Below are 13530 nucleotides of genomic sequence, written 5' to 3' on the forward strand. Positions count from 1 at the left end.
AATTCTGTGAGGCACAGCAGGGGACTCGTCCTCTGTCAGACGATGGTGGCGGTGTTTATTTGTTATTTGTTTTTATATTTATATCCTGCTGAAGCGGAGCAACCACTTAATACCACCAATTAATAATGTGGCAGATCCACTCCCACTATCTGCCCCCTATTAAAAATAGAGCACCCACCTCACTGTGCACCAATTACACGAATTTCTACCATTTACCACAGGCTATTGTTGGGGGGCTTGTGTGAGGGAAAACTTAGTGATTAGAGCAGGCATGGGCAAACTCGGCCCTCCAGATGTTTTTGGCCTACAACTCCCATGATCCCTAGCTAACAGGACCAGTGGTCAGGGATGATGGAAACTGTCGTCTCAAAACATCTGGAGGGCCAAGTTTGAGGGAGCCTGGATTAGAGTCTCAGGCAGGAGTTGATTAAACAAACAAGAAAAGTTTTATTAAACTAAAGAAGTTTATGAAACAAAATCATAGAATCCTAGAGTTGGAAGAGACCACAAGGGCCATTGAGTCCAACCCCCTGCCAAGCAGGAAACACCATCAGAGCACTCCTGACATATGGTTGTCAAGCCTCTGCTTAAAGACCTCCAAAGAAGGAGACTCCACCACACTCCTTGGCAGCAAATTCCACTGTCGAACAGCTCTTACTGTCAGGAAGTTCTTCCTAATGTTTAGGTGGAATCTTCTTTCTTGTAGTTTGGATCCATTGCTCCGTGTCCACTTCTCTGGAGCAGCAGAAAACAACCTTTCTCCCTCCCTCCTCTATGTGACATCCTTTTATATATTTGAACATGGCTATCATATCACCCCTTAACCTCCTCTTCTCCAGGCTAAACATGCCCAGCTCCCTTAGCCATTCCTCATAATCGGTCAGGAAATGCATTCTTTCAGGTAGAAGTTAACTTGTTTACTTCAAGTAACTCTAAGATGTATTAGGCTTAAACATACCACTATAGGCAAAGCTCTTCTTAAACTTCAGTTACTAAAAATCAGTTGTTACACTTCAGGTGGTAGATGTTCAGGTTTCTAGAACAGATAGGAAAATGCTCAACTCAGCTTCTATTACTTAGATATTACAGTTAAATACTTTCAACACCATACAGTTTCCTTCACAGCTTAATACTTTGGTTCATGAGCGAGGGGCACATCTTCTCAGTTGCCCACTCTTAACCATCCCACCCCTGAGCTCTTCTAGATGGTATAACAGACCCAGGGGGTCACCTCATTCCTTGTTGTTGGGTTGGGAATCTTCTGTACAGTGGTGCCCCGCAAGACGAATGCCTCGCAAGACGAAAAACCCGCAAGACGAAAGGGTTTTTCGGTTTTTGCGTCGCTTCGCTAGACGATTTTCCCTACGGGCTTGCTTCGCAAGACGAAATGCTGGCGGTGGGGAGCAAAGCCTTTCCCCCCCTCCGGACTTCAGAAGAGGTCCAGGAAGGCCGGCGGGGGCGAAAGGTTTTGCTCCCCACCGCCAGCATTTTAAAAGCGGTCCGGGATAGCAGGGAAGCGCTTCCCGCTATCCCGGACGGCTTTTGAAGGCAGGCGGGGGGAGCAAAGACTTTTGCCCCCTGCCAGCCTTCAGAAGAGGTCCAGGACCTCTTCTGAAGGCTAGCGGGGGGCAAAAGTCTTTGTCCCCCCTGCCTGCCTTCCCGGGGGCTTTTAAATCGCCCCGGGACAGTCCTGGGGCAATTTAAAAGCCCCCGACGGCTTTTGAAGGCAGGCGGGGGGGAGCAAAGACTTTTGCCCCCCGCCAGCCTTCAGAAGAGGTCCAGGAAGGCCGGCGGGGGCAAAAGGCTTTGGATTTGGATTGATTGGATCTTTATTACGGCCATTGGCCCATCACACGACAGTTTCCCATACCACCATAATGTACTTGAACCTCCAAATTTAAAACCTCCAAAACTTACAAAAAACAGACAAGAACCAAAGCAGAACAAAAACAAAAGACCAACATCATACATTACAATAAATTTGTAACATAAACATCGCCCTCTGCTCATAAATTAATAGAAGACATCAATGGTGATAATACCTAATTACATCCTAAAACATAAATCATGGTTTAAAGGGATTATCCGAGCCACACAAGAGTCCGTTTCTCTTCTTTAGGGATAGGACGCTGACCAAGAATCTGGCAACCATGAGTGATCTTAGGGGGTCATCATCATTTAATAGATATCTCAGATTGGCTTCAGTCGTATCATCGGCAATTCCCTTAAGATATTGAGCAAGAAACTTGCTCCTGGCCGATAAGTGAAAAGCACAATCAAGAATTACGTGATGCAACGATTCCGGTGCCCCACAATTACAATCACATAAGAGCGATATCTGTCCATTGGAGAATCTATTTCTCAGCACATTTGATGGGAAGGTGTTGAATCTTGCCTTTACAAAGGCATATCTATGAGCCGAAGAAGTTAAGGAATTCAAATAGTTTGGGAGCCTTAAGAGGGGTAATAAACCAAGGTTTAGAGGTGAGCAGGTACCGTTGCCCAAGACCATTTTCTGCTGCAAGTCCATCTCCTCTAGTTTACAGGTTACTGTTCTTTTAGCTGGAACTATGTCCTGCTCTAGTAATTTGGATGGGGAGATTCCCATTGCTGTAATTTTCAGCTGTAAATTTTTTACCCATGGGCTCTGGAAATCATCTCTCCACATACATTGTATCAAGTACAAGTTTGGGAGATTGTGCCATAGAGATAACCAGTGACAAAATATGTGCTTCCACAGAGCGTTTTCCAGGGATACAGTGTTAAGTTCCATGCGTAACGCTGTATTACTTACACAGTTGGGCAGTTTCAATATCCCTCTTAAAAACTGATTTTGAATAACCTCTAGGTGAGATAGATTGACAAAAGTCCCCCAAATTGAGATGGCAAAAGCAATTGTCGGAATCACCTTGGCCTTGAAGACTTTCAACGCCGATGGGATATGAAGGGCCCCATCGGTGAAGAAGAATCGCAAGATCGCCAAGGAGATAGCTTTGGCTCTATTTGTAACATAGGCTACATGGGCCTTCCAGCTAAGGTTATGTTGTAACCAAACTCCCAAATATTGGAATTTATAGACTTGTTCGATGGCTCTTCCATCAATTTTCCAATTATGGAGTTTCCGGCTCTTTGAGAAAACTAGTATCTTAGATTTCCCATAATTAATTGTAAGGGAATTTGCATTACAATATGATCCAAAAATTTTCAAGGCCCTTCTGAGACCTACTCTAGAAAAGGAAAGGATGACTGCGTCATCCGCATATAGTAACAAAGGGCAGCGATAAAGTGCTAGGTGGGGTGCATGAATCCTTTCTTGAGCCTCTATTAGGGGAGTCCTCATGTCGCTTATGAACAAATTGAACAGGAATGGAGCCAATATACAACCCTGTCGGACACCTCTGTTAATGGGAATTGAATTGCTGAGATCACCCTCCGGGGTGAATCTCACTCTAGCCGCTGAGTTCTCATGGAGTTTGATTATTAGCCAGAGAAGCCTTCTGTCGATGCCCCAGCGGGTGAGTTTTTCCCAGAGGATGCTCCTAGGGATACTATCGAATGCTGCCCTTAGGTCAATGAATGCCACACAGAGTTGGCCACCCTTTGGGGTGGAACATTTCCAGGCAAGATGCTGTAAAATTAGAATATGATTAATTGTTGACTGTTTTGGGCGGAATCCAGATTGTTCGGGCCCAATTAATTTTTCCTCTTCGGACCACTGGATAAGTCTGCTCAGCAGGAAGCGGGCATACAGTTTCCCCACTATTGCTCCCCACCGCCAGCATTTTAAAAGCGGTCCGGGATAGCAGGGAAGCGCTTCCCGCTATCCCGGACGGCTTTTGAAGGCAGGCGGGGGGAGCAAAGACTTTTGCCCCCCGCCAGCCTTCAGAAGAGGTCCAGGACCTCTTCCGAAGGCGGGCGGGGGGCAAAAGTCTTTGTCCCCCTGCCTGCCTTCCGCGGAAAGCGGGAAGGCAGCGCTGTGTTTTCCGCTCTCCCGGGAAGGCAGGCAGGGAGGAGCAAAGACTTTTGCCCCCCGCCAGCCTTCAGATGAGGTCCTGGACCTCTTCCGAAGGCGGGCAGGGGGCAAAGGTCTTTGTCCCCCTGCCTGCCTTCCGCGGAAAGCGGGAAGGCAGCGCTGTGTTTTCTGCTCTCCCGGGAAGGCAGGTCCAGGACCTCTTCTGAAGGCGGGCGGGGGGCAAAAGTCTTTGCTCCCCCTGCCTGCCTTCCCGGGGGCTTTTAAATCGCCCTGGACAGCCTCCGCTGTCCCGGGGTTTTTTTAAATGCTGGCGGGCGGCAGCGAAGCCTTCGCTGCCGCCCGCCAGCATTTTAAGATCGCCCCGGACAGCCTCCGCTGTCCCGGGTTTTTTTAGAATGCTGGCGGGTGGCAGCGAAGGGTTCGCTGCTGTCCGCCAGCATTCTAAAAAACCCCGGGACAGCAGAGGCTGTCCGGGGCGATTTAAAAGCCCCCGGGAAGGCAGGCAGGGGGGACAAAGACTTTTGCCCCCCGCCCGCCTTCGGAAGAGGTCCAGGACCTCTTCCGAAGGCGGGCGGGGGGCAAAAGTCTTTGTCCCCCCTGCCTGCCTTCCAGGACCTCTTCCGAAGGCGGCCGGGGGGCAAAAGTCTTTGTCCCCCCTGCCTGCCTTCCCGGGGGCTTTTAAATCGCCCCGGGACTGTCTTAAATCGCCCCGGGGTTGCCTTCGCTGCCGCCCGCCAGCATTTTAAAAAACCTCGGGCCAGCGGAGAAGTCCTCTGCTGTCCCGGGGTTTTTTTTAAAATGCTGGGGGTGGGAAGAAAAGCCCTTGTCCGCCCCCCCCAGCCTTCAGAAGAGATCGGGGGACAGACTGTCCCCGGACCTGGTCTGAAGGCGGTTTCCATAGGAACGCATTAATTAATTTTCAATGCATTCCTATGGGAAACCGTGCTTCACAAGACGAAAAACTCGCAAGACGAAAGAACTTGCGGAACGAATTAATTTCGTCTTGCGAGGCACCACTGTACCTAGAAAAACTCTCCCCTCCTGGCTATACCGAGACCCAGGTAGCCTGAATTCCCACAGGATCTACCTCCCAGAACACTCCTGTCTGTTTACCTTTCCCAGACCCTCAACACGGTCTTAATGCCTAAGCTATCAGGCTCCTTCCTCTAGCTATGTATAGTCTAATCAGTGTGTATGTTTAACTTAACTCAGAACCAGTTCTCACTCCCTATCTCCCAACCTGAAACCTGTCTAACATCTCAAATCAAATCCTATCCCTCTTTTCAAATCCAGCCCTACCTAACTCCCTCAGAAACTGCTCCTTTTATTCCCCCCCCCCAAAGTGCTGACTCCAGCACTCTGGTGGAGTTTCAGAGGAACTGCATCACCAGACTGTATTCTGGCTCTGCTGTCCATCACACCTGCCCTCCCTCCCAAAGGAGCACAGTGCACCTGGAGGGTTGTATCTTCCAGCCAGTTGTCCCGTGAATAAGGTACTGGTAGTTCTCCCCCAAGGATGTTGATTGAACCTCATCATCAACAAGAGTTCTCCTTCATGCACTGCAAGATCCCTAGGTTGTGGGTTGTGATAGGAAGGATCTAACTCTCCCTTTCCCACATTCCAAAGATCACTTTCAATTTACACAATAGTTGGAGATCCATGCTGTTCCAGTAATGACATCCATATTTTTTCCCAAGTGTAGTTTTGCCCAGAATATGCTTCCATAAGCATAAGGGGAAAGACAATAGTTTGCTTATTTCTCTTCCCCCAGCACTCTCTTGTATCCCCAAAAATCTGTCTGGCAGGGCTGGGAAACCCCCTGGAACAGGGGCAGTGTTGGGTGCTAGAGGAAATTTCAGTGAAAACCACATCCTCTTTGCTTCCAGCAGAACTCCCCACTACAGTGGAACCCATTCTGCAATAGAAGAAAACCTTCCATTGCTGGAAGGATCAAAAAATTGCATTTTAAATGTTGGAAAATGCAATATATCCAGAAGAGATGTTCTAAATATTACCTTGAAACACTTTCATCCTGATAATAAAATTAATTGTGGTGCAGCAATAAAACTGAGATTTGCAAAAACCAAGCAGGCTCCAGTATGGTTTCAAACTGGATGGAGGATCACATGTTGAGATCCCTGCACTGTAGTGGGTTGGACTAGATGACCCTTGGTGTCCCTTTCAACTCTATGATTCTAACTGTATGTTCATTCTGCTAGAAGTCTACAGTCTAGAAAATCTCCAAGTAAGGTAAAGGACTCCTCGATAGTTAAGTCCAGTCAAAGGCAACTAAGGGGTAGGGCGCTCATCTCACTTCAGGCCGAGGGAGTTGGTGTTGGCCCACAGACAGTTTTCCAGGTCTTGTGGCCAGCATGACTAAACCGCTTCTGGCACAATGGGACACCATGATGAGTGCCAGAGCTCACTGAAATGCCATTTACCTTCCCGCCACAGCAGTACCTATTTATCTACTTGCGCTGGTATGCTTTTGAACTGCTAGGCTAGCAGAAGCTGGGACTCCAAGTCCCATTAATTGTGTTAGCTCTGAAAACCTAATACCAGTCTTCTGAAAAAGAAAAAGAATTCCCCTCCCCACCCAAATTACTCATTGCTGCTAGTGAACTTTATCAATCATTTTCAAACCACCCAAACAAGCTACAAGCTAGTAAAGTTCCATTACTCTGACGTTACAATGTGTGAACATATATACTGTACAAGATGTCACAAGCAATCTGTGACAGACAGTATGAGAATCAGCCCAAATTCTGTCTATCAAACCCAAGAACTGTTCAGGTGATTTGACAAAAGAACTGGCAATGCAAGTGGGATTTTACTTCCCGCTTTCCAGGCTTCAGCGTAATCCTGCAAACACTTGCTTCAGACGTTACACATCTTTCTCCAAAACCTTGCTTAAGCAACCTAGCACCAAGTCACTTAACGTGGGATCAAGGACAAGTGGAGCAGCCCCACTCCTGAGCAGCCATGCCAAGATCACAGCTGGCTGCAGTGACAGAGTCTTCACTTTTATACAGATGGCTGAACTATTCATGCACACCCTGGCTAGTGGGCCTCATTAAGCCTCTTAGGCCTTCCCCTGGGTTCCATCAGGCCATTTTGACCAAGCTCACCTCCTGCTACACCTGACTTCAGGTACAACATCTAGTATTGGGCAGCTAAAGGGGGGGGGGGCTTGGACAAAAGGGGCTTTGGGGACACCAGTGATGCTGTGTGCAACTCTTCCCAAAACCGCATGGGGAAAAATGAGTCACCTGATGTCACTGGTCCCCAGAAGTGTATGGAAATAAGATTCTGGCCTGCCAACTGGATCTCACCCTCCACTTGGGGCATGGCTACTTGGTGGGTCCCCATTCCTGCATTGAATAACATGAAGCGGGTTATATCTCCCAGATTTGTCTACTATTGAACAAGGTATTGTTTCGTGTCTCTATCACTGATAAAAGCTATGACTTTCAAAACAGCTTAACTGAAGTAAGTGGTAATAAGATTAAACAGAGCAACAGAATAACTTAAGGTAATGCTATTTATTAAAGAGGATACATATAGTTTATATATCAATTTTACCTGTGACAACATTGATGAAGGCTGGCACTCAGTGTTCAACTGATGCTGGAAGTTAGCTTACAAACCTTAGAAATGTTTATCAAAAAGGATATGCAAAGTGATCAAAGTACAAATTGTTAGATTCTGAAGAGGATTAAAAGTTTTACATTCATATTTTACTAGAGAATTATTTATTATTTATTTAACTTACTAGTCATTTGGTCTAAGCAACTTACAAAAGATTAAAGCCAAATGCATAGTATAAAAATAAACAGAAAACATTACAATAAAAAACATCACAAAAACCGTAAGGCCTGTGTCGCTTATTTGATAGCAGATGAGTGATCCAAACTAAAGATATCTCTTGACACTTGACATAGGATAACTATAGGAATCTGAACTGCCAACTCTTTTAAGAACACTATTTCAATAAGTTATAAATTGAAGTGTTGAGAATCATACAGTTTTAAGACGTTATTTACTACAGAAAAGATAAAACTATTTTAAATATGAATGAGAATTAATTAAAGAGAAACCATTTCTAAAAATTCACAAAAATTGTAAGAATAATCCACTTAAATTAAACACTACGTTTCTATTTCTGCCTTTCTGTTCTTTTCTGATCTTCAAACAGAACTGCATTAGGAAAAACACTTTATTTTCAGATATGCCCACCTCCATTGAAGGAAAGAAAAGAACCATCAGCATTTACATTCTAATAATTCAAGATTGCTCCACTACTCGTTTAGGTTTATTGTGTGTCCTTGTACAGATAGGGAGGACAAAATGACTTTGAAGAAACATATGCACTTGTTCAAACATTTCAGTAATCACATTTAAAATAATTAAGTACCAAAAATAAAGCATTTGCATAAGTGTAAATGTTATAATTTTAATACATTAATTTTAATATGCACCTTTTCTTAGCAGCTCAAGACAGACTCCTTCCATCTGAACATGAAAACATGAATATGAAAACATTCCTAGTCTACACAAATATTTGGCTCGGATCATTGCTCACTAAGCACATATATGATTGCAGGGATTTGTGTGTTTACAGCCCACATGTGAAGTGATGGAGTCCACATCCGCTGGCCTGACCATGTGGAAAGTCTCCAGGAGTTTGGAATACTTCCGAGGCAAGAGACTTATAACATGATGTAACTTATAACACGTGAAATGGGTTAACCGCCTAGCTTTTTCTATACTGAGAGACGTAGAAGCCAGCTCCTCCATACTCGTGATGCCTTGGTATGAAGAAAGACCATAATTTTATAATGCCACTCATCAATATATTAACCTTTGGGGAGGGGTGTTTTTACAATCAAGTGGTATATATTTTAAGGAATGAATATAACAGCAAACCTATAATGGCTACTTACACACAATCCCCATAAAGTTGTCAGGCTATAAAGAACATGGCATCTTAATTTATCACTCCTGGTCGAGGTAAATGAGTGATATTTAAATATCTCTTAAATTAAAGTTGCTAGAAATTAAAGTTCAATACCCTCTTATACCTAATAAGGGGAACATAAGTTTCCCTCATATATGCTGGGTTTGGAAAGTAACATCTAGCTATGTCATTTGTTCTTGGCGCTTGTTTCAGCACTTCCTCCTTTTATACTTTTCTATTTTAACTAGAAAATGACAGAATATTCTGGGTTTCACTTTTTCTTTGTCTTGTTTTCCAAATTGGTATTATAGTTACAGCAGTTCATTATTCTATCACAAAAATCTTGATCAGACACCTGAGTTTTCAAATAAATAGAACACCTGTAATCTTACCACCCCAGGCATCTATTACCACATTTATTATATTATACCTTTACCATTTGTTTGTATGACTGAAATAATTAGTTCAATTTCTATCATTAGGTCTCTTGATGGACTGATAGCGGTCACTCTTAGGAAGTTTGGCTTTCGGCCACCTTGTAAGACCAGTCCTCTAACAGTGAATTTGTGTCTATAAAGAATACTCTTAGAATATTTATTATCCAATTAACACTTTTCCAATTAAGTAAGAGTCAGGAATAGCTTCCTAAGCTAACCTGTTCTTCCTGTTGTTTGCATATTCTAACATTTTAATTTGCAGCTCAGGAGGGAGTCATACACCTTACCACCAGTTGTCTGTGTAAAAACATTACAGTATTTAGTAGAAAAATATATTGTAGAATTTACTAGCTTAATTAAGCATTATCTGCATTTGTGAACCACATTATACTGAAGTACCATTTGGGCTAGAGTCCCATTCTGCATGGGAATATTAAAATTTAAGTTGAGGTTCTATGAGAAAATCTTTCATGGTTTAATACTAAAGTCAAAAGAAATAGAAAAGCAATCACAGTCTATGTTTCTTTCAGACAGTCTGGAGGCAGAAACACAAAAAAATGCACTTAGCGTATGTCATTATCTAGCCCTTTAGCATCATTTTAAAAGCTTATAATTAAGAACCATCTTCGGTAGAAGGCAATTCTTTCCAAAAGAACATGTTTTAACTGTATTTTTTTTAACTCAAAGATACCAAACATATTTCTATCCTTTACGATGTAAAGCACTTGCCAGGCATTTAGACCTCTCATACCAAACAGAGTCAAACTTGAAGTACTACACTGAACTACAACAAACTGAGTTTTCCTGTATGCAGTTTTTCCTGTATGCAGTTTTCTAGGTAAGATTCTACCACTTTTATTCGTAATGGGGGAGTGCAACGTAAGAGAAAAAACTCTCTATATTACTAGATTTGTTGCTAGATCAAGCAAAACAACTTAATAAAGCACCACTATATTAATAGTAAAACTGCAGAAATATGCTAGGGTTGCCATATTTTGAAGAGCAAAAAAGAGGACGCTATAGCAACTCTCGTTTTAAATACCCCTGCTATATGTAGGCTATAGAAGCTGTGATATATTGTTGAGGGGGGCAGAAGAGAGGACGAAAGCAAGACTTCAGGCACCAGTTATGTCTATGTCTCCTCCAGAAAGTATAGCCAGAGACATTTTGGCAAATTTAAAAAATCCACCCGGACAGAAATCGTAACCCTGAAAAAGAGGACGTGAGCTGGAAAAAGAAGACACATGGCTAGCCTAAAATATGCCAACTGCTAGGAGGAGGGCAACAGAACACTCTCCAAAGCAGAAAGAACTACTGGTGGGTCAAATGCATTAACTTTCAAAATGCATTTATATCTCCTAACCCTATTATGTACAAAATATATATATATATCTGGTTAGCTACCTTGTTTGAAAATTTGCAGTATATCAAACTGTGCAGTAATGTTTAATTTCTACATATTCATATAATTTTGACCACTTATGTAAATGGTATTGACAGAAAAAAAGGATTAAATGTATTTCCGGAGTGCTGCTACAAAGCACCATTCATCTATGTAGTAACAGGTACAAAAGACTTAAGACTGGAGTCCAAGAAGCAAGATAGGTCATTGATACAGAAGCACCCTCTAATGGATGCAAAGTGGCCTACATGCTAGAACAACCGACAAAGCTTTATGATCACGAAGAAAGCTGAAAAGTACGTAAGGAAGAGCTGGTCTGCCAGCATGCACCCACTTGAACATGCACAGAATTACTGCTGGAGTGTTCAGTACAAAGAGGGAGAAATAAAGCTAGTGTGTGTTGTACAAAACTAAGCAGCTCTTTATAGCCTGTGCCCTTTTCGCTTCATGAGAAGCAGAAATCTAATAGGTGAACCTTCCCACATCTCCAGGCTAAAAAGAGCTAGAAAAAGCTCAAACTGAATTTCTGCTTCTTATGCAATCATTACAAATACAGGTACCACGTATTTCACTACGAGGCACACAACGAGTTATATAATAATATCCCAATATTCTTCCACCACACACAGTCAAGCCCAAACTTTAATGCTTTGGGGAAAGACCACAGCTCAGTGGTAGAAAACATACTTTCCATGTAAAAAGTCCCAGGTTCAACCCCAGCACCTCCAGATAGGACTGAGAAATACCTACTAGAGAGCCGCTCGGTGCAGTCTACAGGTTGTTACTTTATATTGCTTATAATTTTTAGTAGCTCCCCTTCCACAAAAATATTAAACTCAAAGTGACTTATAAATATCATCCAAAACAGGTTTGAAGTCCATATCGTTATATTGGTTTCATCATTTCTGACCTGGCAATATATCGCAAATCAGGATGTGTGTGTGTGTGTGCTTGGCAAAAATCGCAATGTGGTAAAAACCATGAAGCCAGCCAATGCCTCTTTTTAGCTCCATTCTTATTTCGGACATTGTGAAACTAGCCACAACTCACTTTGGGTTTTAGTAAAGCAAACAGTCTAATTTGTGAGTCAAGGACCTGCCACCCACTTGGGAATAAATAAGACACAAGGACACATGTATTTTAGGTTAACGGGCTAAATGAGGCCACAACTTTATTGCTTACAGCATGTGAGTGGTATTGGCTTAGGCATTGGATCAGACAATCTATACATGACTCAACCCCATCCAGTGGGAAGTCATTTTAAGGGTTAACAACCAGTGGGAGGAGCCTGTTGATGCAAATACAACTGAAAGCTTCCCCCTGACGTCAGGGGGGGGGGTCGTCCCATGGTCCTAGCCACCAGCAGGGCATCAGACAGGATCCACGACCACCGGATCCCTTTAACGGAATACCCAAAATGTGAGGGGCAGGTGATGGCCACTACCTGCCCTCCAACACAGCACACATATTCCAGTGCCTAACCGCCAATACCCAAAACGTTGCGACGGTTTGCTACGAGGGAGGCGAAAAGCCAATTAGCCAAATGGATAAAAATTCCTACCAGGCTCCTTGGACAACCAAGGCAAGCAACCAAGTTCCATAGCAATGTCAACCATAATGATATGACCTAAAGGGAGGGTTGGGCGGGTGACCCAATGAAAATCTGGAGCAGCGAGGGGGCAGCGCTGCCGCAGCCACTTAGGTGCGGCTAAACCCCGCCCCTGAGCCGGGCCGATTGGCTGGCGGTGGGGGTGCAGCACTGCAGCCGGAATTGCTGGTGCAGGGGGCTGGGAATGCCCCCCTGCCGACGCGGGAACCGGCTCCCGCTCACAACCCCTCCCCTCTGGGAGGAGGAGAGGTCTTGTCAGCGCCTAAATGATATCGAGCGTCAGAAGAACTTGGCCACAAGAAGGAAATGTTGCCCATGGTATGACTATTTTCCGCCTTCCCATTTCGACTCTCTGGCACCCTATCTGCATACCTTAGCAATCCCAAAATGTAGATGCACTTTTACCTTCACAAAATTGAATGTATTGCCCTCGGCTGCACTTGAGGGATGATTCCTACAGATTCCACACGAAAAATGCTTATGTCCCTGTGGAGATGGCAGCACCGAATCAGTGGCGCATGTCCTTTTGGCTTGCACTCTTTATAAAGACTTGAGGAATAAGATTATCACCCCTCTCTTATTGTCCTTTCCGGGATGCTCAACCTCTGCCAGAGCGTCCTTTCTCCTGGCAGATCAAGAGGAACAGATGAAAGCAAAGGTTGCGAGGTTTTTAGCTGGTACAATCATTGTAAGGTCCACTATTTGACTGCTGATTCAGGACCCTAAAGTGTGTTCTAATAATCGCCTTTTTATTTCTGTTCTTTGTATATTGCATCACTGTTTTGTTGCTATGGCTGATGCAAATAAAGATTCATTCATTCATTCATTCATTCATTCATTCATTCATTCAGACACTGTGATACATCAGTACAATGTTTAGTTTTCACGAAGTTGAAAACCAGAAATTGCCCAGCCCTACTTACAAAAAAGAACACTGAAGGCAAGTATATAAAAAAGTATAAGACAACTAAAAATGTACAAGTGGTGGATGGAATACAAAGTAGTGCTAATATGATTGTTCTGTAAGTGCAAGGATTTCGACAATCTCCCCCTCCCTTCCCCCTCAATGCTCTGTTCTGGGGGTTCTTCTGATCCCCTTTCCCAGAAACGATCGTGTGGGGGGGGGGGACAGGGAGTGTGTGAGGGGAGGA

At 43.8% G+C, this 13530-nt stretch overlaps 1 protein-coding gene across 9 annotated transcripts in view; it reads right to left on the minus strand.

The window, feature by feature from the left end:
• The window catches only part of WDPCP (WD repeat containing planar cell polarity effector), a 170431-nt gene that overhangs the window by 125997 nt on the left and 30904 nt on the right, over nucleotides 1–13530 (minus strand). The window contains exon 1 of one of the 9 annotated variants that reach the window (XM_081906215.1): nucleotides 959–977. The exons of the other annotated variants lie outside the window; for them this stretch is intronic. The gene's annotated coding sequence lies outside the window, so the exon portion shown is untranslated. Of the gene's footprint in view, nucleotides 1–958; nucleotides 978–13530 lie in introns of those variants that run through there. 9 annotated transcript variants of the gene reach the window in all.

The sequence above is a fragment of the Podarcis melisellensis genome (assembly GCF_964234715.1).
Source record: "Podarcis melisellensis genome assembly, chromosome: 3".
NCBI classification, from domain to species: domain Eukaryota; kingdom Metazoa; phylum Chordata; class Lepidosauria; order Squamata; family Lacertidae; genus Podarcis; species Podarcis melisellensis.